This window comes from Rhopalosiphum maidis, chromosome 2 (genome assembly GCF_003676215.2).
Source record: "Rhopalosiphum maidis isolate BTI-1 chromosome 2, ASM367621v3, whole genome shotgun sequence".
Classification (NCBI taxonomy): Eukaryota; Metazoa; Arthropoda; class Insecta; order Hemiptera; family Aphididae; genus Rhopalosiphum; species Rhopalosiphum maidis.
This window is the reverse complement of record NC_040878.1, coordinates 35,818,141-35,845,578: the sequence shown is the minus strand read 5'-3', so window position 1 is coordinate 35,845,578 and position 27,438 is coordinate 35,818,141. Positions and strand designations below refer to the sequence as shown.

The 27,438-nt window shown below is 27.5% G+C and overlaps 1 protein-coding gene across 1 annotated transcript in view; it reads left to right on the top strand.

Annotated features, from left to right (window-relative positions):
* Positions 1-15,456: 15,456 nt before the first annotated feature.
* The window catches only part of LOC113553271 (heterogeneous nuclear ribonucleoprotein C-like 3), a 119,717-nt gene continuing 107,735 nt past the window's right edge, over positions 15,457-27,438 (top strand). The window contains exon 1 of the mRNA XM_026956511.1: positions 15,457-15,576. The gene's annotated coding sequence lies outside the window, so the exon portion shown is untranslated. The remainder of the gene's footprint in view (positions 15,577-27,438) is intronic.

The window sequence follows — 27,438 nt, the reverse complement described above, 5'->3', positions numbered from 1 at the left end:
TTTAAAGGGTTTGTAAAATGAATCAAAGAACATTTATCGTATTTCGAATAACACGTGTACCGAATTTGGTGCCAATTGGTTCAGCAGTTCCCAAATTCTATAAGCTCCGTACAAACGTACATTAATTTTTAGGTAGGTATATAGATGGATTACAATATATAATATTACTTATTAGCCGCACGCAATGCAGAGACGGATAATATGTTATATCGGAGCGGCTCCGTATTATTATAATACTAAATAACGAGCGGCGATTGTTCCGGAAGTACGTGCTCGGAAATCGGACAATGATTTCGAGTGCGTATCGATGATGATGAGTACCTATTTATAAGTAATATTATTATTGTCGGAACATCGTCGGACGCGAGTGTTATGCGTATTTGGAGTGTGTTGTGCGCGTATATAATATATATATATATATATATAGCACTTGCTGGGCGGACTGTCGTTGTCCGAAATTGTTCGGTCTCCGCCTGCCCGTCCAACACGGACATCCCTTCAAGTGGTTCCGGACTCCGTTCACCGATTCATCATCATTATCATTATCATCATATCATGATAATTATTATTACTATTGCCTGACGTAGGATTTCTCGATCGGACACCCACCGCGATCGTATCTCCCCACAGCGGGATACGCTTTTATACGTATAATATTATATGCATGCATAATAGGTACATATGGTATATGCGATGATGTTGTATAATACTCGTCCTCCATCGTGCAATCATCTCGTTTGAGTTTCACGTGAACGAAATTTGTTAACTGACTACATTATATTATATTATATTGTCTGGTATCGCATTTCTTGATTTTGTTATCTATATCGAACAGCTGTTGGTATTCATAGATTTGTGGCACAAGATGAATTGAATTTGATTGAAAAATCAACCGGCCCCCTCCCTCTTCTACAGATTTTATCCATTATGTAACATCGCATGCACAGCAGGTCATTTGTGTACAGTTCGGGTAGTAAATTTGTAGGTTGGCGATTTGGCGAATAAAACATATATTTTGTGATTTTATATAGATGAAATGTCACAAAAATTCAATTATCTCGTGACTATAATATAACACAGAGTACAGATATTTTCGTTTTTGCATATTATCATCGTTAGGTGTACGTAGGTTAATATTGGAAGTGGAAAATAAAAATGATTCATTAAACACAGAGTTCTCAAGGTAAATTAATTTATTACTATTATTTTTATATAATTTTTTTTATTATTTAAGAATAATATTTCAAGAGTTTGATAATAATTTATATTTCATATTATATTATCTTTGAATATTTTGTAAATTATGAAAAAGTACACTTGGATTATTTTAATTTTTTATTATTATTATCAATAGTTTCATTTTGAGATATCTATAAAATGTTATTTTACAATCGTTTAGCAGTTATGATTTTTTTGAAATTTAATTTTGTTTGAAAATTGTTATATGGTGTCCACAATGTTTTGTATTAATGAGTTTTGTGTTACTTTTTATTTGTATCTTTTTGATAACTAAAGCATATTTTTATGTTTGTCGATTATTTTTTGCATATTGATCTTTTTTTGAAGAAAAATAAGTAGAATATTTTGGAATGTTAATACTAGTAGTATATTAGCATAATATTGTAATTATAAAAAAAAACTCTAACCTTATCTATTTTAATATATTAAAAAAATTTAAAAATGTATAAGGTATTAGGAATGTAGAATATTGCTTTACAAGCGGTTTTACTTTAAAATTGACAATTATAAAATGCGATTTTTTTTAAAGACTTACATTGATTTATTTCAATAAATAAGTGTTATGATTTTGGGAAATAGATTTTGTACATAATTTGAAGATATTACTATACAATTTAAAATATAAATATTTTTCACTTTTTTAGGAAAATAAGATTAATTAAGTTTATAATTTTTTGAATGGCGTAATGTTAATAATTTCATATTTAAAACAGAATATTTTCTTTTTTACACACTTTTTCTTAGAATTCCGGTCAAATTCTAGTATGTTAACAAGTTTATAAATATTTGAAGTTTAGATGAGTGAATTCTTGAGGAACAATATTTCGTGGAGTATTTCGAAGTCTTTATAACTCTGCTTATTTAAATTTCAAATTCTTATACCTAATTAATTAACTAGTTGTATGAAATTTAATTTGTATGTATCAAAAATTCAGAAAATTATTATGCTTTGGAGTATGAAATGAAATGTATCATGTCATTCAAAAAGGTAAACCAACTTAAAATCTAGTTAATTATGTTTAAAAAATATTGTTAGCTTCAAATTATTTTAATTGTTTTAGCTTTAAATTTGAATATATTTTTTAAAGAAAATAGTGTTTATTTTGGAATAATCTAAACCTTGTAATACTAATACTATTTATTATATAATATGTTCTATTGCCTATGAGGCTTTTATTTTTAAGCTTTATTGTTAATCACATTATACTTCATATTACATTATTATCTATAAAACACATTTTTTTTAAATTATAAACTAATTATTAATTTCAATATAAATATATAATAAAATATACTTAGAAATATATATATGCAGTCTGTGATCTATTCAGAATAATGTTTAATACATTTAATTATTCATCACAGAATCACAATTGAACACATTGGTCAGTGACCTACTTGATGGAGAAGTACACTCGAGAATATACAAAAGAGAGACTTCCCAGTTAAACCTAATATTTTATTATCAATATAAAATAATATATTAAAACAATATAAGCCGTCGATATTTCAGAACGATGATATTATAATTTATAATGTGGCGTACTACGTGCCTATCGGTTTTAAGTTGCCTGTTGTTTGTTGTTTTTTTGCCGATATGAATCTGTTAGTGAAACGGTTAATTGTCTATTCGATTTCAAAATCATCAATGAACAATATTTATCACAAAATTCTGATAAATAAAACATGACACTTATTGTGGTTTATATATTTTTATGTGCTATAAAATATTATAGCAATAAAAGAAAAAAATATTAAATACTTAATCAATTTGGTAAAATGTTAGTATTGTAAATAGGTGTGCAATAATTAATAATTTTTTAATTATTTAAAATATTGATTTATAGGTTATATTTTGTTAATTTTATCAAGGACATTCCTAATTTATTTTAATACCTTTGGTTATTCTTACCTATAGATTCATTATAATCTGTTAACACAAAAAGTGTAAATAACTACAAATTAAGTAAACTCTATATAAAATTAAACGTATAAAATAAATCTTTTCGAAAATTAATTACGGGTTTTCAAAAACTATAGTAAAAGTTCTTAGAGATGCTAATTTTAAAAGTAGAAATTTGAATTTGTTTGAAAAAATGTACACAGTTTTTATTTTTTATTGATTAAAAAAAAATATAGATATTGAATAGTTCGGAACAACGAAATAATTTCGAATCAATTAAATATCATATATTGTATTGACATTGTTATTTTTTAACCATTTTTCGTTGTGTATTAATTATTTAATGTTGCGTATAGGATTTATTTTGTCGGTATAAAATTAAATTGTTGATGTTAATAAGGGTTCATTAAAACAAATTAAAAACGTGGTAGATACTACATGTGGGTTTATACTAATAGAACCTGCTATTATATATTTATCCAAATTAAATTTGCAGTGACAATTATCTACACATAAAAAATTTACCCATTCGTTATATCTAATTATAGACTTAATCATGTTAAAATGTAATTTATCATTGCGCCGCTACCTTATTAATGTTTGAATTAAAGCGATGGTAAAATATTTAATTATTTTTTAGGAATGGAGTTGAAATAAAAACCAGTTTTTACAAGAAACCTAATTTGAGATCGATGATCGAAATATTTTTTTACTAAAAAAAGATAGTTATTAATTGATCTTCAGCACAAAAATAAATTATTTTTTAAATAAAAAAAATTTACACCATTGTAAAATTAATATAAATATCATAAAAATTAATATAGAACCCAATAATTATTATAAAAATAAAATAATAATATATAGTAAACTTAGTAAAGACATTTTTATAAATATTTATGAATCTATAGATCTTTTAATAGTTAATTCAAAATTGTTTTAGGGAAATTATTCTTTTTAAATTCTCTGCAGCCTCAGAGAGCATGCATTACAAATCATCTAAATTAATACTGGGTTGAAATATTTGAGACCAAAATAAATAATATTCTCAAATAAATAACTTATGCACCGCATGCCATTTTATTGTATCTATTTTTAATATACGACCATGGTTCATATATTTTTTTATTATAAATATTTTAATGGAATTGTCGTCGTTTCAAAATACTCACTAGACGATTCTACTTATTATACTTAAATATTTACATTACCAGTTTCTAATAATTTTCATCTGTTGATGTTACATTAATTAATTTGTGTGTAGACCCCTTCACACACATTAGTAATTACCTATTGAAATAAATATAATGTATTTAAAAAACTAAATTGTTTTATTTAGAGTACATTCAACTACATTATTATAGAATTGTCAACCGCATAGTGTATTTGAAATTTAAGAGTGTTGGAAAATATTACACCCCAATATACTGACAGTTTGAGGTGTAACACAAATATTACACAAAGTGAAAAGTTGTGTAAACGAATGGCATACAATAACCCGGCCTTGGCCATTATTTTCTGGAGATTCTGGCCGAGCTAAAAAGCTAGTTCTTCCAACTCTCCCAAGTTGGGTATTTCATTAGACGCGCAAAGTATGATCTTATTTATTTCTAAATGTACTACGACTGAGTTTCGCGAGATTTTTAATACGCAATGTTTGTTTCGATGGAAATTATAGCATCGTTCCAAAATTACACAACATTTTTCACGGAAATGGGTAGATAAAATCTAATAGCAAAATGACTGCGTGTTGTAATCTGACATATCATAGGCATATAACATTCAATATTCCTAATCAGGAATTCATAGAATATAACAAATCATTTAATTAAGCTTAGCGATTTGTTTTAAATGTATGTAGATAATCGTCTAATTTTCATTAAATAATAATTGTATTCGAATTCTGTATTTTGGAATTTTTAAAACACTTTAGATTTAAATACTATATTTACAAATATTTATCGAAGTCATATACAAATTACTTGTAACTGTACAACATTTATTTTTATTTTTTTATTTAAATTGCAAAGAATATAAATATTGATATACTTAAATCAAAAACTAAATAAATATTTCTCAGTTACCTAACTGCTAGTACAATGATAGTCGTCTACTATAATAATAGTACAGGTGTAGGTTAAGTTGACTTGAAAATTATTGTAATTATTAGTTAGTTTAATTTGTAAATATTATCTAAGTATAATAAGTTGGTACTAAATCAAATATTAAACACCTATATTAATATTTTATATTAAATAAGTATTAAAGAATATTATTCAATAATTCAAAATCTACTCGATAAATTTATTATTTTGACGTAATTAGATTATTAAAAAAAATTATGTAATTAACAATTTATAATAAGATGGGCGATTTTCGTTTGAAAACAAAAGTTTGTATCGCCATAGGAATGGTATAAAAAAATATTTGATCAAATAGCGTTTAACTTAAATTTAGGTGAGTTAAAAGATTTGAATAAATATATATGTAAAGTATAAAATTATGCTATATATATATAATAATTATATATTTATTATATAGAGAGTACTCCGTCCGGTTTTTAAAGATTTTAAATTTTAATTACGATTGTGTTATAATAGGTATCTACCCACGATGGACTATCGTTATTTAACGATAGTTTCAAGAATTGTAAAAGAAATGGTTATTATTAATTAATTAAAATTTCTTAAAATATTTTGGATATGAATATTTCTTACTATAATTAATATTTTTTTTGTACGAACACAACGACAAAACGGTGCATAGAATTTGTATGCATGTGTTTATGAAGTATTGTTGTGATGAAAAATAAAATTGTATTTTGTTAATCGTGAAAATTGGAAACAGTTTTTTTTAATTAAAATTTACTAAATATATTAGACAATGTAATATTGTAGTAAATATTTACAAACGTGTTTAAATATTTAAGTTTAGTCAACTGTAATAAGCTTAGTCAGTTTATGTTTTATCCAACCAATAACCGACAGAGTAGTATTCTATATAATAATGTAAGTTATTATATTATCTTTATTCAACCTCAATGTTTTGAATTTATCAACATTAGTGTTCTTAAACAATCATTATAAATATTAAATATTTTCCAACATGATAGTAACTATATACTGTATAAAAATAATGTTTTTCGAGCGTATAATTTAAGGTTGTAAACATTTTGAATGTGCCTACATAATATTATTATGCTTGCGTATCCGCACAAAACGAATTCAAACGCTAAATACTTTTCGTAATTTTGAATGCAATTTTTCGGTCGATCGGTTTTTATGTTGTACTGATTTATACCATCGTCCACCGAGCATCGAGTTTTATCGTTTTCAACTAAAAAATACCATTTCCGTTTTGGATCGACATAGATCGTAAAACCTGGGATGACATTAAGCCTACCTACTACGATGACAAGCGAGTTGTTCGCTGTTGTTCAATCACAGCTTTAAACATGCTTGTGTTGCGTTTCTTGCCAATACTAATAAAATAATAATTCCGAAGAATAGATTTTCTCACCAATGGATGAATGATGGATGGACGAGATTTCTTATTATTACAACATTTCTATTATCCTTTTTACTGCTACGATTTGCGAAAATACAACTTTCTTTGATAACTCTAGAATTGTATTAAACTTTCATAATATTTCAAATCAACCTAATTCACGATTTTTTTTTTTATACAATATTAGCATATCCGTAGAATAAGATTTTTTTTGAGACAAATACTTATTTTATCAAATAGTTTTAACGTTTTAGAAAATATTTATATACATTTTAAAGAATTTGAAATCATTATATGTATATCATTTTTAAAACAAAAATTATATTTTATACTATTATTTCTAAGTTTTTACTTTTTTGATTGGCATCAGACATTTATAATTTTATATAAAGCAGAATATGTTTCGAAAAGTTTCAATATCTAAATAATATTTTTGAACGATTAGTTAGTTATTATAATATCAGATAGAAGTATATAAAGTATATCGGTGGTAATTGGAATGGAGTGGGTATGGCCCAAAAATGTCGGTTCACTAGTGTGCTCTTAAAACTTATTGACTAATTAAATAATTTTCAATTTTTCGTTTTAAATTTGATTTTTACACATTAAAAAATTATTAGATTAAAATATTAAAATATCAGAATATGAAAGTAAAAATGTATCCTATATTGTAAATAAAGAGACAAATTTAAGAAAACACAGAGAAGCATAATTTTTTTCTAAAAACGGTTTTTGTTATCTAATAACTTCGAATGAGCTAAAAAAAATTATATATATTTTCAAAAACGTTAAAACTTTGAAAAATATGAGTTTTACCTAACCATAACAGAATCATCCAGTAAGCCCAACATATATTTTCTAATATTATGCGTATTTATATTATATAATATACAATACAATATTATCAGATAAACGAAAGCAGATATAATATATTACGGCATATTATAAAGGGCCAAAAACATTGTATGCAGGTGTTAATAGACTGCCTCGTGGCAAAACGTATAGTTTAAAATTGACGTTTTCCGGAGGGGTGGAACGTACATAGAATATACAATATTTCCTTGTAATTTTATCGAGTGTTAACACGGAACGAGAATAACGACTTATGATATTATGTTGCATTACCATCACGCTAAAATATGCCAATAATATTTATAATGATTATATGACTGTAAAAATGCGTTATAAGTTTTGTGCTTATTCAATTTATTATTATTTTTTTTTTTTTTATAATGCTAATAATCAAAATAAATATATAAATAAAAGGTAATATAAATTATATATTATTATTTTAGAAAAGTATCGACACAACTTTTATTAGTTTTTAGCTATATCATATAAGTTAGGACAGTTATGAAAAACAATGACCAAGGGTCATGCTTCGAGAACTGTAAAATAATTACGTATCCAGATGTAATTAGAAAACAATAAACTACCACCCACCATGTATTGCATAAAATCTCATTAAAAGTATGCATCTAAGTCAAGTTAATCCGAAAAAGTCTACTTAACCATATTCTATAAAATGTATAGTTACTTTTTTGGGGATAAATCTTGGTTTTATTTAAAATAAATTTAAAAATATTGTACGGATTTAAATATCAACAAATTATGCAATTATTATTATTATTATTATTATTATATTAATATTTTTTAGCAAAATCGTATGGACTCGTATTGAATAATGATTTTAAAATAGTTTATGTCTATTAAATGTATTTATTAATATTTTTTTTTTTTTGAAAATAGTAGTAAATAGTTGTATTATATATATTATTATGTACAACAATATACGAAACAATGGTTAGGTACTTTTAAAGAATAATTTAGTTGTACAATTATCTTGTTTCAAAGGAAAATTTGAAGAAATTTTTATTAAAATGTGAATCTAAAGTTATTATTATGTTTATCGTGTTTGTTGTGTTTTGTTTAATGAAAATTTTTTTATTAATTAATTTTTTTTTTTTTTTAATAAAATGTAAATATTAACATACAAACTAATATTTTGATATAATGGTATTAGATATTGGTATTTAATTCTAACCGAATTCGAACTCATAATAGAGAGTGATCTTCAAAGAAAAAACGGTGTATAATTGTATTTCACATGATAACCATGCAATTTTCGTTTGTATAATTAATTTTTGTATACTTTTATGGATTTACGAGACGAATTCGCTTCGGACTCAAAGCACCGTACCTTATTCGATATACCGACTGTGTCCTGCATCAGCATCATTCCTGCCTTTTTGCAGTATAATTGGCGGCGATTTGTTCCGTGCAAAGCCAACGAGTTAATTAAAACCGTATTTCAAGACTGTGGTTAAATTATAATGTTATTATGCTTTCAAACACACACATACACACAAGATAGGTGTGTGTATAATAGCAAATATTGTGTAGTGGTCATTTTCTATCTACACCGCGACGTCATATAATATAAAATAATATATGTATATACATAGTATATAGCGTGGTTCACGAAACCTAACATAACCTACCTTTATTCTATGCTTTCCTTTAGTTATGAATTTATTAAAATTTATATTTTTGGATTTTTGAGCAAGAATACCATAAAAGTGCATTATTTTTAAAATACCTTAATATAAAAATATGTATAAATCAAAACTCTAATGAGCAATTTTTAGTTATTAAACCGTGTGCATTGTGAGTAATAAATTATAGTTCATTAATAAAACTTTAGAATAAATTTGTAAGTCATTGTAATAATGTATTTATTAATGTTTTATAATTTTTGAAAATAGTCCAAGCATTATAAGAATTAGACCAATAGTTACATGGAATGAGTGGTTCTAGTTGGAAAAAAATAAAATCTGTATCAGCAAAGGACACTTCTCCTGGTCATCCTAAATCCAAAAATCTGCAGAAAACGTGGTGTCTGTTTAAGTTGTATAATCAATGATTTCAAAAACCAAAATCTGAACAAAACATGTATTATTAAATGATGACCTGATGGTGGCTGAGGTGATCATAGCTTGTAACTCATCCTGTATTTATAAGCAATATGACTTGTTATCTCATATCGTAACTCATTTGCTTATTTTATTTTGTATTTTAATAATAACTATTATCATAATCATCATAACGATCAATATTGTACTGCGTATACGCGTCCACTTTATAAAATGTAAGGTACATAGATAAGCTACGTGGATAGGTATTATATTATATTATATATCATATATACGGCGGCAGTGGCTGTGCGTATGTATATCGTACTATTTAATAATTTTAATATATGTACATCGCATACATGTGGTTTAATTAACACCTTTGGGTTTGACCTTTTTCGAAAAACGAAACCTTCGGCGTGCATACGACGTTGGCTGGTGAGTTTTTCGCACCGCGTCGCTGCGGAATATAATAATATTATTTTCCCCGAGGGCAAAAATTATTATTTTCAGTCTATTTTATAAAACGTCCAGCTGCGTGAAAATCCGAGGGACGACGCGCTTTCAGCCAGCAGGTTTTACGTATTATAATATATACCTAGACACCTAGTACGCTATACATAATTGTAGTAGCAATGCACTTTTCAAACAAATAAAACTGTATGAAAAATTACTATATTAGATGTTCTATGATATACCTAATACTTAACAAAAGACTTCTTAGTGGAATATTTATATTGCTCTTAGTATTAAATTTTATTAAATTTAAAATTTAAAATTAATTTTTTATTGTCTAATACTTTACGAATGATTTATTGTGCTCTTGCACAATCGGTATACTTATGCGGGATATCTGCCTGATAACTGCATAATGATTGTCATTTAAAACGCTCAATACTATGATTTCTACTACTTTATTAAACTAAAAAAAAGGTTTCAAGCACGCATGTAAAAATTAGTATAATTTGTATGGTATTAATTTGAATAATGTCAGTATGTGAAAAAATCAATAGAAATATTATGTTTAGAATTTTTTTTACGAATTTTATTAAATTTATTATGGTGTAGGGTGGACAGTCAAGTAGTAACTTTATAGTAATAAGTTATAAATAACACTTTTTGTGGAATTAAAAAAATTAAAACTGAAATCGTTGGAAATAAAATATATACGTGGACTAAAAAATAGCCGGAAAATATTTGTATACAATTCGTGAAGTATCAAACTGAATTTTTTGGTTGTCTTGATCATCAATTATAATCACCAATGCGTAACAGTTCACAGACAACACGTTGATATTTACATGAAATCATCTGTGTCGGAGATGATGCGATGATAGTATAATAATAATTGCAAAGGTCAAGTTCAAGCGAATGTTTCAATATTATGCTCTACTTATAACTAATAATAATTATGTTAGCGCGTAATATTCTATGACGAAATAGTATTAACTAAAATTATATTAATAAATGGTATGGATAAGTAGTAATAATAAAAATATTTTCGATGACGTGGTAGAAATCAATATTATTGAAGCATGGTAATTACTGAAAAATATATAAATATAAAATATAACAATAAAAACGACGATAATTGACCGATTGATCCTATAAAGTTACTAGCGAAAAAATATGACGTGCGTCATATTTGTGATGATTTTATCTCTACGCTATGTGCTTACATCATATTTCTGGTATCGTTTGTATTTCGTTATACTATTGTAAGTTACGGTCGACGATTACGTTTAAGCAAATCGTGTACGTACGTCCAAAAACATTTAGGCTTAAATTAATACAAACGTAAAATGTATACGCAAATCAATCAATAATAATTGTAGTATGTGAAGTACTATAAATATTTTAAAATTTTAACACAGCAATATATTTTAAACATTTTTATTAAATACTGAACGAATTCGCCTTGGTAAAAGATATTAATCATATTTAAATTATAATGTGTTCCTGAAAAATAAAAGATTTTAAATGAAAACTTTTTGATTTTAAGATCAACTATCAAATATTTTTAATCATTATCATCAATACAACCAACTTTTTTTTTTTTTTGAAGAATTAGGTTGATTTATGACTACAAAATCTTTTTTTCCTCATTCAGTGTATATGCGCCTATCATGTTTGTCCAAATTACTACTTTAATTTGATTCTACGGTTATAAAAATAATTGGTTTTTAGTTTTTACCCATTTAGTAAATTTTTGATATCCTCCAAAGGTTTGTCAATAGCATATTTTATATTATATTTATATGGCCATTATCTTTTACATTTTTTTATTATTAGTATATATATATATATATATATATATATATATATATATATATTAAATAATAATAGATTAATTAAAAAGTTTTACTAAAAACATTGCATACATTGGTATTTAATTGCTTTAATTGTATAATATTATTATATGGGTAATTTATTGTTATTATTAAATTTATGAGTCCATACAATATTACCGTAGAACGGTTTGTCTTGTGGTATAAATAGGAATTAGCTTACAATTAATCTACATATTTTGAAAAATTTACTGTGCATATAAAGTATAAAAATATACTTGAAAGTTTTAAGTTTTCACAAATTATATAATTGAATTACAATAAATTCATTCAAATTATATTGAACATTTATGTTTACTTATCTTAAGATTTTTTTTTTATTTTCATTTGAATTAAATATTAAGAACTTTGAAACTTTTTGACTGATTTTCTTATCGATATTTTTAGAAAATAAAATTTAAAAAGTTAAATATCAACAGATATTTCATAAATAACCAAAATGTTTTGAAAATTATACCTTATATATTATATATGTATAGAAAAGCATATGTGAAGATTTTGTGAATATTTCAATTTTCAAATGTTTCAAGTGACACAAAATACTTCGTTGTCAATGAAATTTGTTTTTTCATAAACTATAGAAGTATAAATTACATTATTAAAATTAATGATATAATATGGTTAAGTACAACGCAAAAATACAAAAATTATAAACTTTAAGGGTTTTAATAATTCCAGGCGCGACTATTTATTATAAATTATTATTACCAAAGTTTTAATTTGACTTATTTATTCATTAAAATTAGATTTGACTGCAATACCGGTTACTGATGTGCACATGATTATTTAGGTATTGGTGTACTGAAATTATCTAATCATAACGCCGTTTCTTAAATTCTTAGAACATTATATTATACATCATGACAATATTATACAGCAATTTTCTGCTAGACTAAACAAACCAAGTGAGTAGGTAATTATTAGTATTAACAGAGATAAATAAATAAATTATTGATTAATTGTTTTTGGAATCATAAAAGAATGAATTTTTGTTGTATAATATATAATATATTATAATTCTGCTTTGTTATATCATACCTATGACTTTCTGATGAGTTATCTTTAGTTATCTACTAAACTGTAGGGAAATGAGATTAAATTTAAAATTAATTAGGTAAGTTAAAAATTTCACAATATACATGACTACTTACGGCTGCTATTTAACGGTTCTCTTTAACAGTAGATCTAATATTGAGTCCACTAGCATGTGAATATTATCGAATTACGATATAAAAATGAATAAAATGTAATATTTTTGAACATGCTAAAAATTTGTAAAATAATATAGTAAAATCCAGTTACAACGAACTCCAGAGGACCGAATTTTTTTTCGTTATAACGAAAATTTGAATAAGCTCTTTATAAGCCCTGCTTTTTGGCAGGGGACTTCTATGACTTTCGTTAGAACGGGATTCGTTGTATTGGTATTCGTTGTAACGGGAATTTACTGTATCATATTTATTCAAATTGTACGTTTATATACAATACAGATATAATGTTGCAAGAAAGTAAGTTATAAAATAAGTATGTATAGTGAGTTAGCATGCGTGAGTGAGCGAATGAAAACTACACTTTCATTGTACCCCATTTCTTTTTAAACTTTTTTTTTGGTTGATAGGTATTAAATATTTCATAGAGTAGAAAAACAAACAAACATTAAAATAGAATTGCACATGCCAAAAGAAAAAAGAACCACGCGACTGTTCGAATTCGGTTAAACCGTCCGAGAGGTTACGGTAACCCTTCTCTTGGTAACGCGTTATACAAATTCAAGTTTGTTTTACGTTTATAGTCAAACGAGGGGGTCTCACGAGAATACGCGGGCGAAAACAAAGCAATTCCTATCTATAATTAACGCTTTTCTCGTGTTTTGCCTTTTCTCATTTTACTTTGCGCACTCGAATACCTACACACCAGCGATACGGTACGCATATCAGCATGATGTGTATACACCAACTATACCCGGAGAAATAAACATTTTTAAACATTTATGGCAGAATAATAAATTCGTTCAGGCGTCAAATACCTCACTCATAATATTGTGGTGCAGCAATAACGATAAAACGATAATATTATGACATTATAATTAAATTATTTGTATAACATAATGCGGATCGTAGTAATTATTATTGTGATTTCAACACGTAGCAGATTGCGAGTATACACGTGAACGCGAGTAAAAAACTATTAACAGATGGTGAATAATCATTATATTTATTTTACTTTATATTATGCATTATAATTTAATTGGGTTACGTTTTTTTAATAATAGAGTTAAACTTTCATATTACGTGTCTTGAAAGCTCAGCAAAAAATAACTGGAAAACCGATTTATCAATTATTGTTGGAACGAAACGCGTCAATAAAATTATAGACGTAGAAATTTCGTTTATTGTCCAGAACGTATTTTATGACAACATCTTAAAGTACCGACGTTGTTTAAGTTTTTCAAACATTTTAAAATTTAAACCTAGTTGGGTGCATGGAGTGACTAGTTTATTAGAAGAAATAACATATTATGACGTCGAAAATCTTTGCGATGTTCATTTTGAATAATATTGAAACATTATAAAAAACAAACCAAAACTCAAGTTAAAATAATCGTTAGTGATGTATGTGTATCTTTATAAGAAAACGTAAATTTAAAGCCAGCATGATCGTTAATATTATATAATAAATTATCTCAATTTCCAAAATGAATACCAGATATTTTATACGAACTAATAATTGTTGATTTGGACAGTCGTCCAAGTCACAACATGCCCTCAGCCTAGACGCTCTCGGGGAATTTATTTGTATTCGGATAGGACTCACTGTCATTGGTTAAAGTTATTGGTCGATTATTGGACGAATAGACGAAAAGTATTTACTTTTGTCGATGATTGTACCTATAATACAGTGGCCATTTCAAACAATAGCGAGCGAGTGGATTGAGTGTTTTCCAAAAAAAAAAAAACGAGAAAAATAATTTAAGATAAAATGAACCTGTTTATACCTGAAACGTCGATTTTCCTACCCCCAACAGTGGTATAGTCTGCCAAAGTATATTGTCAAAAATAAATATAAACGCACGTTTTCGCGGTCGAATTTATTTTCGATTTATAGTCGAACGTGTCGGGTAATTCTCTGAACACCTAACCGGATCGGAAGAAAAAATACGAATCGATTTTCACCTGCACGACGTCAGCCCGTTTATCATAAATCGTATCGGAGTGACGACGATGTGTGACGCGTGTGAACGCGGTGAATAGAAGATTATCGCGTGCGAATGGTGGCCCACCGACAAAAAAGAAAGAAGAAAAAAAGGAACATACAGCCTTCAGGGGGTCTATTACGGGGTGGATGAGGGGGGCACGGGGGGCGTATAGCGACCACCGTAAAACGATACAAAAGGGCGGAGAGAGCGAGAGACCATGCGGACGACACGGCGATGCGCGCGCTCGACAGCGGTGACTTGTTGACCGGTACAGCGTCGGAGGCGTTGGCGTGTCGCGACGCGGGCGCTTGCGCTCCCGGAAAATCGTCGGGTGGTCGTGGCGGCGTGTCTCGCATGTGGTTCAGTACGGACGTTGTTCGCCCGACGATAGACACACGCGCCCGACCGTCGCCGCCGCCGCCGCCGCCACACATTAACCCGCCGCCTCCGCAGCTGATCGCAACAAGCAGCCAGGTACATATAAATAATATTGTAATAGTATCATATCATCTGTTTTTGTGCACATAATAACGGGACAACAGATAAAAATAATGATAAAAATAATAATAATAGTATATAATATTATCTATTTAATGATTTTTGGAGTATAAAATCGGTCAAAGTACACGGATCGTTAAAACTGAACTAAGTGTCACGACTTTTCAACATTTATCTACCGAAATTTAGTTTGATTCGCAAAAACAAATAATTATTATGACGTATCGAATTTACATTTTCATGATTAATATGTTAAGTGATAATATTATTAAATTTTAATAAACAAAACCTAACGCGTTTTAAACAATTATTATTGTATGCGAATAAAATTGTGTCATTCTAGTGAGACGTTAAGTGGCCAATTATTATTCTAGATTGAACAAGAATTTAAATCATTCAATAAATATTGTCTTCCCAAGTTTCTTAGTTTATCGTAACACAATTAAAAATAATAATTTAAGCTTGAATTAAATATTTTAGCACTAAAACTTGCTATATAATACATTATATAAATGTGGTAAAAAATAAAAATACAATTTTAGTGAAAAAAAAAATTGGTGCAATTTTTCAGAATAATATTTTTTGGTTATCGATCACGATAAAGTTTTTATTGTTATTAAATTTACTGTTGGTACTTATTGAAAAAACTATAAACCTCCTGACAGGTTGCGTATTTAATAATATAGCTAAAAATGAACCAAGCAGATTTTCTGTTAAAAAAAAAAATTTTTTTCAATCTGAGAATTCAACGGCAATTAAAAATGCTTGGCGATAAAAATATGACTCACAAGTTTTTTCTTAACTAATACGATTAAAATTAATTTGATTCGCGGCCAAGTATACCCGTTCATATATGATATAATATCATAATTTTGGGCTAATTTTTACGCTATACTCAAAAGTAATGACACTGATTAAGTAGTCAGTTTAAAAAACAAAAAGCAATTTAAAGATTTTATCTCTTGTTATCAACGAAGACTAACTGTTTAGTATTGATTATAAATTAAAAAAATAATATATAAAACTTTACTATATAACTACGCAGTGTTTGTAAAGTCTTTTGAAAAACTACCATAGAAAATTTAAAAGTTATGTTTTTGACAAAAAATTGATAAAAATAAAATATTTGTAAATTACCAACAACAATAGGTAATTTATGATAGAATAAAAAAAAGTATTAAATGTTTATAATATAATTATTTTAGTGAAACGTTACATTTGTTGTCGGTAGTGTATTATTTATATATTTTATTCTAACGTATAAATTTGTTAACAAAATAAAAAAGTAATAGCGTGTCAATTCTATTTAGCTGGATACATTTGGGATTAGAAGCTTTTTTCTATAATTCCTTGATTTTTATAATACTGAAAACCTTATTATGTTATTTATATTAACTTATAAAGATATTATTCTATTCCTTTTGTAATGAATATTTTTTGTTGTGTCTAAATTTAGAATTTTTAACTTTATTAAAACTTTAATTACTAAAAAATATTTGTCGAATAAAGGTTATGGTTATTAAATACTACAACTTTTTTTTTATTCGGGACCTCGGGGTCCAATATCGAAGGAATTTTCCGACGTCATTTGGAATTTTCAATATTTATATTAAGATGTAAATACAGTAATGGTATCATCAGTTTGCGTACTGGCCCCTTAAAAATCGTTATAAAAACAATTTAAAAATATTTTCATCGTAATAACTATATAAGTACTGGGAGAACGATAAATTGAGTGTATGAATTAAATTTTAAAATCGTATTTAAACACAATTACGTGCATATAATATAATTATCTAAGTATACTACACAATAATATGTTAGTGATCAAATAGTAAATAAAGTTATTATTTTTAACGTAGAACGAAAATCGATAGTCATTCGCAACACTAATATAATATAATATGCAATATGCATACTAACTAAAAGTAATTAAACTGAAAATCGAGTTAATAAGAATATATCAATAATAATCAGTTTGGAGTAAGCGCAAATTGTTCAGTTCTTTTTCCGTATTGAAAAATTAACAAAAATAATGAGCACAGATTATTTTACAGAGTCCATAAAATGTGTTAGGTTATATGGCTCAAAGTTTGATTATAACTATAGTAAAAATTTTTATGCTAAAAACAGACATTGAAATATCATGTGCTGACGCTGTTCATGACGCTCTGAGAAAACCTACTATATATTATATTGTACTTATATTCTTTAAATACAATTTATTAAAATGACAAAAGTAAGCTTTATTATACAAATTATTATTATTATTATTATTTAACAAAAACATACATAAAAGAACAGCGCTTTGACTAGATAGTATATTTAAGATAATCATCATTGCGTGTATCAAAAGTATTAAAAGTACTGGATGCAGAATTAATGTGACAAACTTAAAACAATTTTCATACAAACTTTAAATTAAAAAAAAATATATTTAGTAAATAATATATTATGTAGTGTATACTTAAAAATTAATACTATTAATAATGGTTTAAAAATAAAATATATTTTGTATTTTTTCTCAAATTTAAAAAAATATACAAATGTCAAATATACTATGCTAAAGAAATTAAATATCACTAGCTAATAACTAATATTCTCTTATTCCCGAAATATTCTCGAGTATTCTGTGCTTAATGAATAGTTTTCATTTTTACTACCATATAACTATAATGTACACTCAATGAAGATTGCGAAAAATATGTAAATAAACTTATAGGATGATTTTTCGGATACATCGAGTACACAAAATGATTATAATACGACGAAACAGTTAAAGCTTGTACCTATATTCGTGTATCGTATTAAATGAAATGCCAAAGTCGATTATTATTATTTTTATCGTTCTGCCGATCATCGTTTTGCTGATATTGTATTATTATTAGTATTATGTTTTATTTGCAGAGTTTCTGACCCACAGTTTAAAAACGACCAGTTTTTAACTCAGAGCGTGCGTGCCTATAATTATTGTTGCTATATACGTACCTACCTATATATTACCAATCTTGTGGGGGAGTTTAGGTTTCGGTATATCGATGATTGCCTCCGAAACAACAAACCACGATATATATACATATTTATTTAGGTGCACAGCGTCTATGTCATTTCACGGGTAGACACGCGCATTTATAAAAGTTCCAAAGTTATCTAATTGTTCGAAAAGTTTATGCACTGCAGACATCGTGCGTTTCTTGGTTGCGTTCTGCTGTATGAATGGGTCTTAAATTTATGTGCAAGTCTTAATAAGGTTTCGCGCAAAACAATCGAAATTCAAATGCACATCATATCTATTAATGTAACGCTGCTGCCACCGCTGTTGTAAAAACTAATTGGACGGCAGCGACGGAACTAATTATTATTAAAAGAATAGTTTGTCTCGGAAACGATCGTTTTGACGACTAATTGCGACTGTTTGACTTGGTGAAGAATTGTCTTGTAATTCGACTAAAGCGTATAAAAACAAAACAGTATATATCTAAGTACAGTTTGGTACCTACGGTGCGAGGGTGGCTGGAGAAAACAAGATAGGAATAATTGTACTTGACCCAGTAAATTTGTGAAACAAAACACTCGACGAGTACGCGGTGCGGTTGTGCGGGCCCGTTGAATCCGACAAATATATAATATAATATTTAAAAACGACCAAGTATTAAAAACCGAATGCCGATAAAATTATGATGACTACGTGTGACGGATATAATATTATGACTTGAGGCGTTAATATAACGTATTAGTCGACAAATAGCTGATTAATATGCTATTATAATAATAATGTAAAATGCAGGCTCGGGTCGACGAAGCAAACTGCTGTCGGCAAACGATTATTTTAAATATGCATCCGTATCACACTGTGTGGTATTTAAATATTACATGAACATTGTCGCGTGGTTTTGAGAGGGAGGCTACCACGTTCGTGGTATAATAATATTAATAATAATTACTATTATTCCTGAACATGATATAACGAATTTAATAAATAATTTTCTCATTCTTTTTTTTTTATAATATGAGTGCGTATGTATATGCGTTAGTAGCATAGTATTTGAATGATGATCATATCCCCGACTAGTCTTCCTTGGCAATTAGTCCTACCTTTTTAAATACAAATTACAATAAGTTGATAAATGTGCGACGAAGAAGGTGGTTCACAGATTTGTGATGGAAGAAATAGTATATGATATATTATTTTCTTATACGCGCATGACTGTAATATATGATCACCGGAAGGCGATTCATCGTAAGTCATTATACCTTCTCGCAAAAATCGTATACACGCGTTTTGAATTAACCGGCTTACACGCGTGTAGATAATATGAATTAAAATCAGACGCTATAGTCGAAATTGCATTTGATTTAATGATTATATAGTAAATAATAATATACATATAATATGTATATTACGATTTCGTGGTGCCTTGGTAAAATATGGCTAATGGCAAATAATGGTTTTAATCAACTTGAATAACATTTTAGAAAAGGGAATTGAATTACTTTTAAATAAATATAATTTAAAAAAACTACCACTCTAATATGCAATCCGCGTTCATTTTTCAATCTGTATACACTAAACATAGATAGAGTACAGAGGTGATGCAACACGGAACGTTTTGAGCTGTTTTACTGCCCCTGAAAAAGCAAACAAAGTAAACGTCATTGTACAAACAATATGGCTCCGCAGCTCCGTTCAAAATCTAAAATTACAAATAAAATGATCGCTTTAGTTACCCGAAAAAAAAAAAAGGTTAAAAATTATTAATATTATATCCCCGTAAAAAGAAATAATGCCGAGGAAGAGATAAGTTTCATTTTTCGGCGGTACCGTAATTCTCCGATGTAAAACAATATGTGCCGTGTATAACATTATACAGTTTTCGATCAATTTTTTTTTTTTGTCTTCTCGTTTATGCGAATATTTACAAATTATTATCTAACAATATTATTATATTAAACGTTGTTATAACAGCACACAACCGGATGTTTCTGCAGAGCACGTACGTGATCTGCAAAACGTTTTTATGGACGTGTACTTGTAAAATGTAAACACGGCCGATGACGTAAAAACAAGTAACGGAAAGCACGGCCCGCGAGCGCGTCGACTTCCCGATATTATTGCCGTCATATTATATTATTATGTATGATTTATGGGTCTAAAATTAAACACAAACAATAATAATTAATAACCGAATTCAATGCGTTCGGATTGACATATATCGCAGCCGAAACGGTAAACACAATAATACTGATACATATGATAAACGGACGTACCCATTGTTATTATTTATTTGTTATTATTACGGAAAATATAATTTATTGATTCGATGTCAATAAAACAACGTAGTTACAGCGATACCTTTATGGATGCTTGGCACTCTGTAGCTTGGGACGTTCTAAAAAATATGATTATAGGTACGTTTTTAATAATCTTGTTTTGCTCTTGTTAATCAAAATTAATGTCGAGAGATAGTTGGAATACTAGCTAAAATTACATAAAATATAACGTTTATGTTTAGATATGTTTAAAAATTTATAATTTAATGGTCAATAATTTTGAAAATATTCAATGATTTTCTCATTTAAGTATATCATTGCTGTAGCGTAAACCTTAAAATTCGTTGCATGATATTCAATATGTAAATTACAGCTGAAAAAGTACACTATGAAATTGTGTTGTATATTATTATGATATAATTTTATAACTTCCAAACGATTGAACATATTTTTAATACGGTTTTTGAAGATTCTACAGGTGAATATAAAAAATGTTGGAATATTTGAAAGATTGAAATATTTTTCAACTTACATACAATATAACCGCAACAGTTTTTGTTTTTGATTTCCAGCGATCTATCTTTACGATATAATAATTCCCGACGTCGTTATTTCATTCAAATTAACTATGAACCGTTGACCTTTTTCAAATTAACCCTTCACCTATAGACAGCAGTGAGTGCACTAAGAGCGGGTCGTGTATATACGAGACGGATTCTCATTTTACGACTATACGGGCGCCATGGTTATAAGCTGATATAGGGTGATTCTCCAGGCACGCTCATCCTTTAACCTTTTATCATTTTATAACACATTTAATTTTAATTTAATTTTTGAAATTTTCACTTAATAATTAAAGTTTCTAAGTTCAAATGTTTATTTTTATATCGTGTATTTTTTAAGATTTTTTTTTCAAATTAAATATGACTGTAAATTGTTAGTCAAATGATTTTTTTTTTTTTTAAATTATGGATACATACAAGTCGAAATTCAAATTTTCCTAGTTATTAAATTTAATGTAATGAGAATGATAGTTCTTAATTATGATAAATATATATAATATTAAATTTAACCATGTAGCAAAAACTCTAGACAATTGTATTATTATCACGAATTATTACCATTAGTATTTACATTTTAATGTTAGATAATAACTCAGAAATCACTCATTTGGATTTTGATTTATATTTATCAAAGTTTTTGAAATAACCGTCGGATTATCAGTTTACAGCAAAAAAAATCTAATTTTCATGTTAAACATAGAAACATATATCGAAACAAGAAATGTATTATATAGTTTTGTTAAAAAATCTAAGCATTTAAAAATATGATCTTAATGCGTATACTTCAAAAGGTTCCAATAACCTTAATTTGAGTAAAATCACTGTCAAAGCAATGATCGGAATGGGAATGAATACGCTTGGCTAACCACCCCTCCCCCCTGTAAGGTTTAATGAATAAACAAGATAGCTACATAATATCGACCGTCAATCGCTGATCAGATAGATGCTCACGTTCATGGTAGGTAGTTAATCGCACTAATATATTATTACATGTTTGTTATACCTCTTCGAACTGGATGAACAATAATAATAATAATGATAAATAATATACCAAACGCAATTCGGTCGCGTGGCCGAGCATAGTAATTCGAGGTGGTGTTCGGGAAAAAGCGTGCAAGTTGTTGACGCGTGGACAAAAAAAGGGTTGTCGTGTGTCAACAGCACAGCAAATAATTCGTTTGCACAAACGGAAGATATTATATATTATTACAATAATATCTGACGAGATTATACCGATCATACTAACGAGGATAAATCGTGTAAATATCAGACAGGTATCATCTGCGTGTACAAATATATAGGGTGGGCCTTGCGTGTTTTTCCTTTGATCGTAATGTCAGTGCCAGAAAATGAATGTATTATTAAAATTATTTATAAATTTATAATCATAATAATATATGAATCTACACGTTTTAAACGACGCAATATATTGCGCGTGTGTATGTGTGTGTACTCGACACTCGTGGACAGCATTCATATTAATGGATTTAAAATAGAATCATGATATTGTAGTGACCAACAAGCGTCCGGGTACAAATTGTCAAACTATAACAAAAAGAAAAAAACCTCCAACGAATCCGGCGTATAGAATGTTATGTTAAGATTACGTAGAAAATATAAGATATTTATATCCCTTAAACACTTAAGTATATTATTGTGAAATTAATGCGTAAATAAATATTGAATTAAAATATTTAAAATTTCATTTATTTTATTTTACCTTTTAATTGAGAAGTGGTTATTTGTATTTCAATTGTATTCATTTATTCATTTAAGTATTGAACCGTATACTTCAAAACACGTCTTATCGAAATAATAAAAATATTGTCCCCGTCGATAAACTGTTTACAATTTCTTTTTTGTTTTGAGTTTGTGATTTTATATTATGACTTAAATCATTTACTGTTCTTAATAGTGAATAAAAAAACGATTTATGCACATCTAAGAATTACATATAAACGTAAAATATTATTTATACAAAATGCTTATTTGTTTCCAAGTTGGATTCACCACTAACCAACTATTATTACAATTCTCATCAACTAAAGATTTTAATGTAATATAAATATCTAAAAATAATTTATACACAAATTAAGGTATTATAACAAATAAGGCAAATATCAATATCTGTAGTGTATAGAAGGAACACCCTTACCCGCCATACAATGGTTAAGTGGTGTAGCTAAATTGCCTATTCAACACGCCGTGTTATCAGTTTTTCTTTATTGAAAAATATAATATACGTCATTTACATTAATTTAAAATCACAATATTACCATAATAATAATATTATTATTATTATGATTGACTACCTACCATTATACATTCATTATAAAAATTACCTGATTTTTTTTCTTTTTATGTACCATAAATAATTATTAATGCGAATAATAATAAAAAAATATCTACTTGTATAAATTATATTGTTATTTTCATTTGAACTTGATGATGATAACATCATATTATTTAAATGAAAACTTTGATTTTTAATGTTAGTGAATTAAAATGTTTATATTCATTACCTTTCACATAATATAATCATATACCTACATTGATTTAGTTCTCTAGTAAGAAGTATTTATTTGAAATCTATACGGAACGTATAATCACGATCAACTTTAAATTCTTAGAGTGAAATAATAACAATTCAATTCATTTCTATAATATTTTACTACGGTAGAAATTTACTTAACGAATAAAATAATAGCTTTGGTCTTAGAAGTGGTATCATATAACTACTGTAATTTTGAACGATTATGACAAACGTTTTTAAGTGCAAATGTAGTTTTTATCATTCATTTTATAAACACGAAAGACATTATATCGAAATCAGTGTTGTAAAAAAAAAAAAAAAATATTAATGAAGTTAACACCTTAAAGTTATGCGATGAATTTTAAATAATAATAATAAATAAAATAGCACCACAATCGTCGATACGATTTTGTATCTAGTTATTGTAAAATAATTTGCAATATCACATAAATATCAATATAATATTGTTGTATTATCATCAATATATGAATCCTTAGTTGGCTGTTATTTTTGTACTATTAAATTTGTAATAATCGATCGGTATATTGTACAATGTACATAACTTACAGTCACCGCAAGCGTGTTTAAAACATACACCACCGACGTTCAGATTAATTCGGTTAGGTAGAGGTAGATATCGGATATTATAAGTTATAAATAAGTATTTCTACCCATATATACACAACGATATTATTATATACATGAAAACCATACCCTAAACATATAGGCAGGTAAAACCACTTTTTCTGTGTAAAATGTTCGCCACATAAAAGGTACATTTTTCCATCTTTCCCGTAGGTTACACATGGGTATCTATATTATATTTTATGATAATATATACAATAATGACAGCTAAATATGGTAAAGTTAATAAAACATGTACGTGCATAACAATATTATATAGGATACAGAAGGATTATTTTGAAGGACGACACTCCTATTCTCTTGCAACGTACCCGATATTTTGAAGTTATTACATTAACCTCTCAAATCTACGTATTTGATAAAAAAGTTTGGATATTTTTAGCACTTCTTATTGGTCGTTTGTTTAAGATTTTTTTTTCATATTTTAACCTCGTTAATTAGTTGTGACGTTATGAGTAAATGATTAAAGTTCTCTGCAGATTACAGTGAATAGTCAATTTACATTTTTAGTGCCCCCCTATGCCGCTCAATCACCACTCGACTATAAACTTTCAATATTATAAAACTACCCATTCACAAAAGTAAAAACTTGAAAAACATCATATTTTTTATAAACATTTCCTAAATGTTATTAAATTTTTAGAAAATAAGTGTTTTCTTTAAAAAAATCGTCTCGCACCTATCTATATATTGTACAAATAGTAATTTAATGGTGATGGAGATCGGTAGTTGAATAAAATATTTCATGTAACAGGTTTTGTTGTTTTCGTTTTTAATGGTAACGAATAAAAAACGGCGAGGTGGCTAAGATTGACTAAACGTAAAGCGTTATTCTGGAAAAGTGTATAGCAATATTGTTATACAATACTATTGCACGTCCAAACATATATTTTATAATAAATTAAAATATGTTAAAAAATAATGTTGTAATAAAAACGACTGTGTAAAGAAATATTAATAAGGAAATAAAAACATCGATCGTGGTCATGTTGTTTTTCGTTACGGTCATATTATTATATCGTTCGTGTTATATGCATAATCAAAGTAATAAATATAGATATATAGGATTTAATGTTCTATCAAGTAATTCTGTGTTTCGTAAAAATAATTCACTTAGAATGACGACTTGTGCGACAAAACTGTAGTATTAATAATCGTATAATATGAAACAAGAATTAATTAGTCCAACACGAAGTTTTGAAATCATCTTTAATAATATTGTAGTGTTAGAATTTTTCCAATTAGAATCAAATCAGATTTATGTTACACATTTCAAAATTCACTAGACATCATGTTGTCTATTTGCAGGATACTATATGTATATAATAACTACATTAACTCCGAAATCATAAATAACTCATTTTTTCCTCGTCGACCATGAATGATATAAATCTCGAACGTTAAGACTTCAAACGCTTTTTGAGCCATTAATATTAAACAGCACAATTTTTTCACGAGTCTGGAAAACCTTAATTTAAACATTAGTTAACATTAATAACTTGGTACACAAAACATGACCCAAATGATATCTGCATTTAAATAAATATTATTACATTAGATATAGTAGTTTTTACATTTTTTTAATTTAAATAAATTTAATTATACATTCCTACCTTAAATTAAATAGGTCAATACTTCAAAGTATGTTGAAGCGTTTCGTGTCATTGAATATAACATTGTGTATAATATTTAACACGAATAATATTGTTTATTTTTTTGATATGAATTTATTTCACGGATAACACGATACATTATTACAATCTTTTTTTGCTATAAAACAATAATAATTCCTTTATGTTCCGTTTCACATAGCAAACTATTTGAAAATCTAACAGCAACAGCGCGTAATTGTCAAGCATCGTTGTATAAAACGGAGGGGCAGACTTGTAACACTCATTTTTAAAATTAACGAAAATGTTTTTGTGTATAAAAAATATTACCCACTATATGAATACCTCCGACCTCAACGCGTCACCGTCACCACCACCCTCGACCACCACTGGACTGAGGTATTCGACGAGATGCATTCGGTCGACCGGCATTGTTTGTTTTATTTTTGGATTTAAATGCGAAGACCCTGGCGCCGAGTTCGCGGGATGTCCGCGTTTACGTCCTCCGCACACACATACATATATATATATATATATATATATACGTAATAAAGGTATTAAAAAGTCGTTAGTTTTACAGGTGTCTGTGAGGAGGGTTCATTTAAAACGCATTAATATCATGGGGACAGCGCGCACAGGACTTGTCTCGCTCATTAATTACGCGGCGGAGTTTGCCGGAAAGGTTTTCGGTAAGTTTTGCCGTTCTCCGGACGCGGGACGCAAACATTTTTAATAAAATAAGTCACGAGTCCTCGAAACCAACATGACGTTTGCAGCGCAAAAACGTAAATAATTATGAATTTCTAACAGTTCTCTAATGTTTTCGTAATATAATAATATAATGTTTACAAGCTAACGATAATATTATAATAAATTCACATCAATGATTGTATAACGATTTTAAATAATATTATGATTAAGTTAGATGCGCGAAGTTTGAGTTTAATGTGTAACAAGATTGTATTAAAATAACCTAACAAATTGAGTGGAAGGACATTCTTGGACAACTGTCGGAAATTGTCGATATTTTCTTGTTATAAGGGGGTTATATTTTCCATTTGAATTAATGTTGGAACTTGGAAACTTACAACAACAGTTCTACAAATCCACGTGCATTTTCATCAAAAAATGTTTGAAAGGGCTCAAGATAAGTATAACATTAGTCATGAACTCAGAATCACAAATTTTAAGGTTACATTTAGGTATACATAAAATA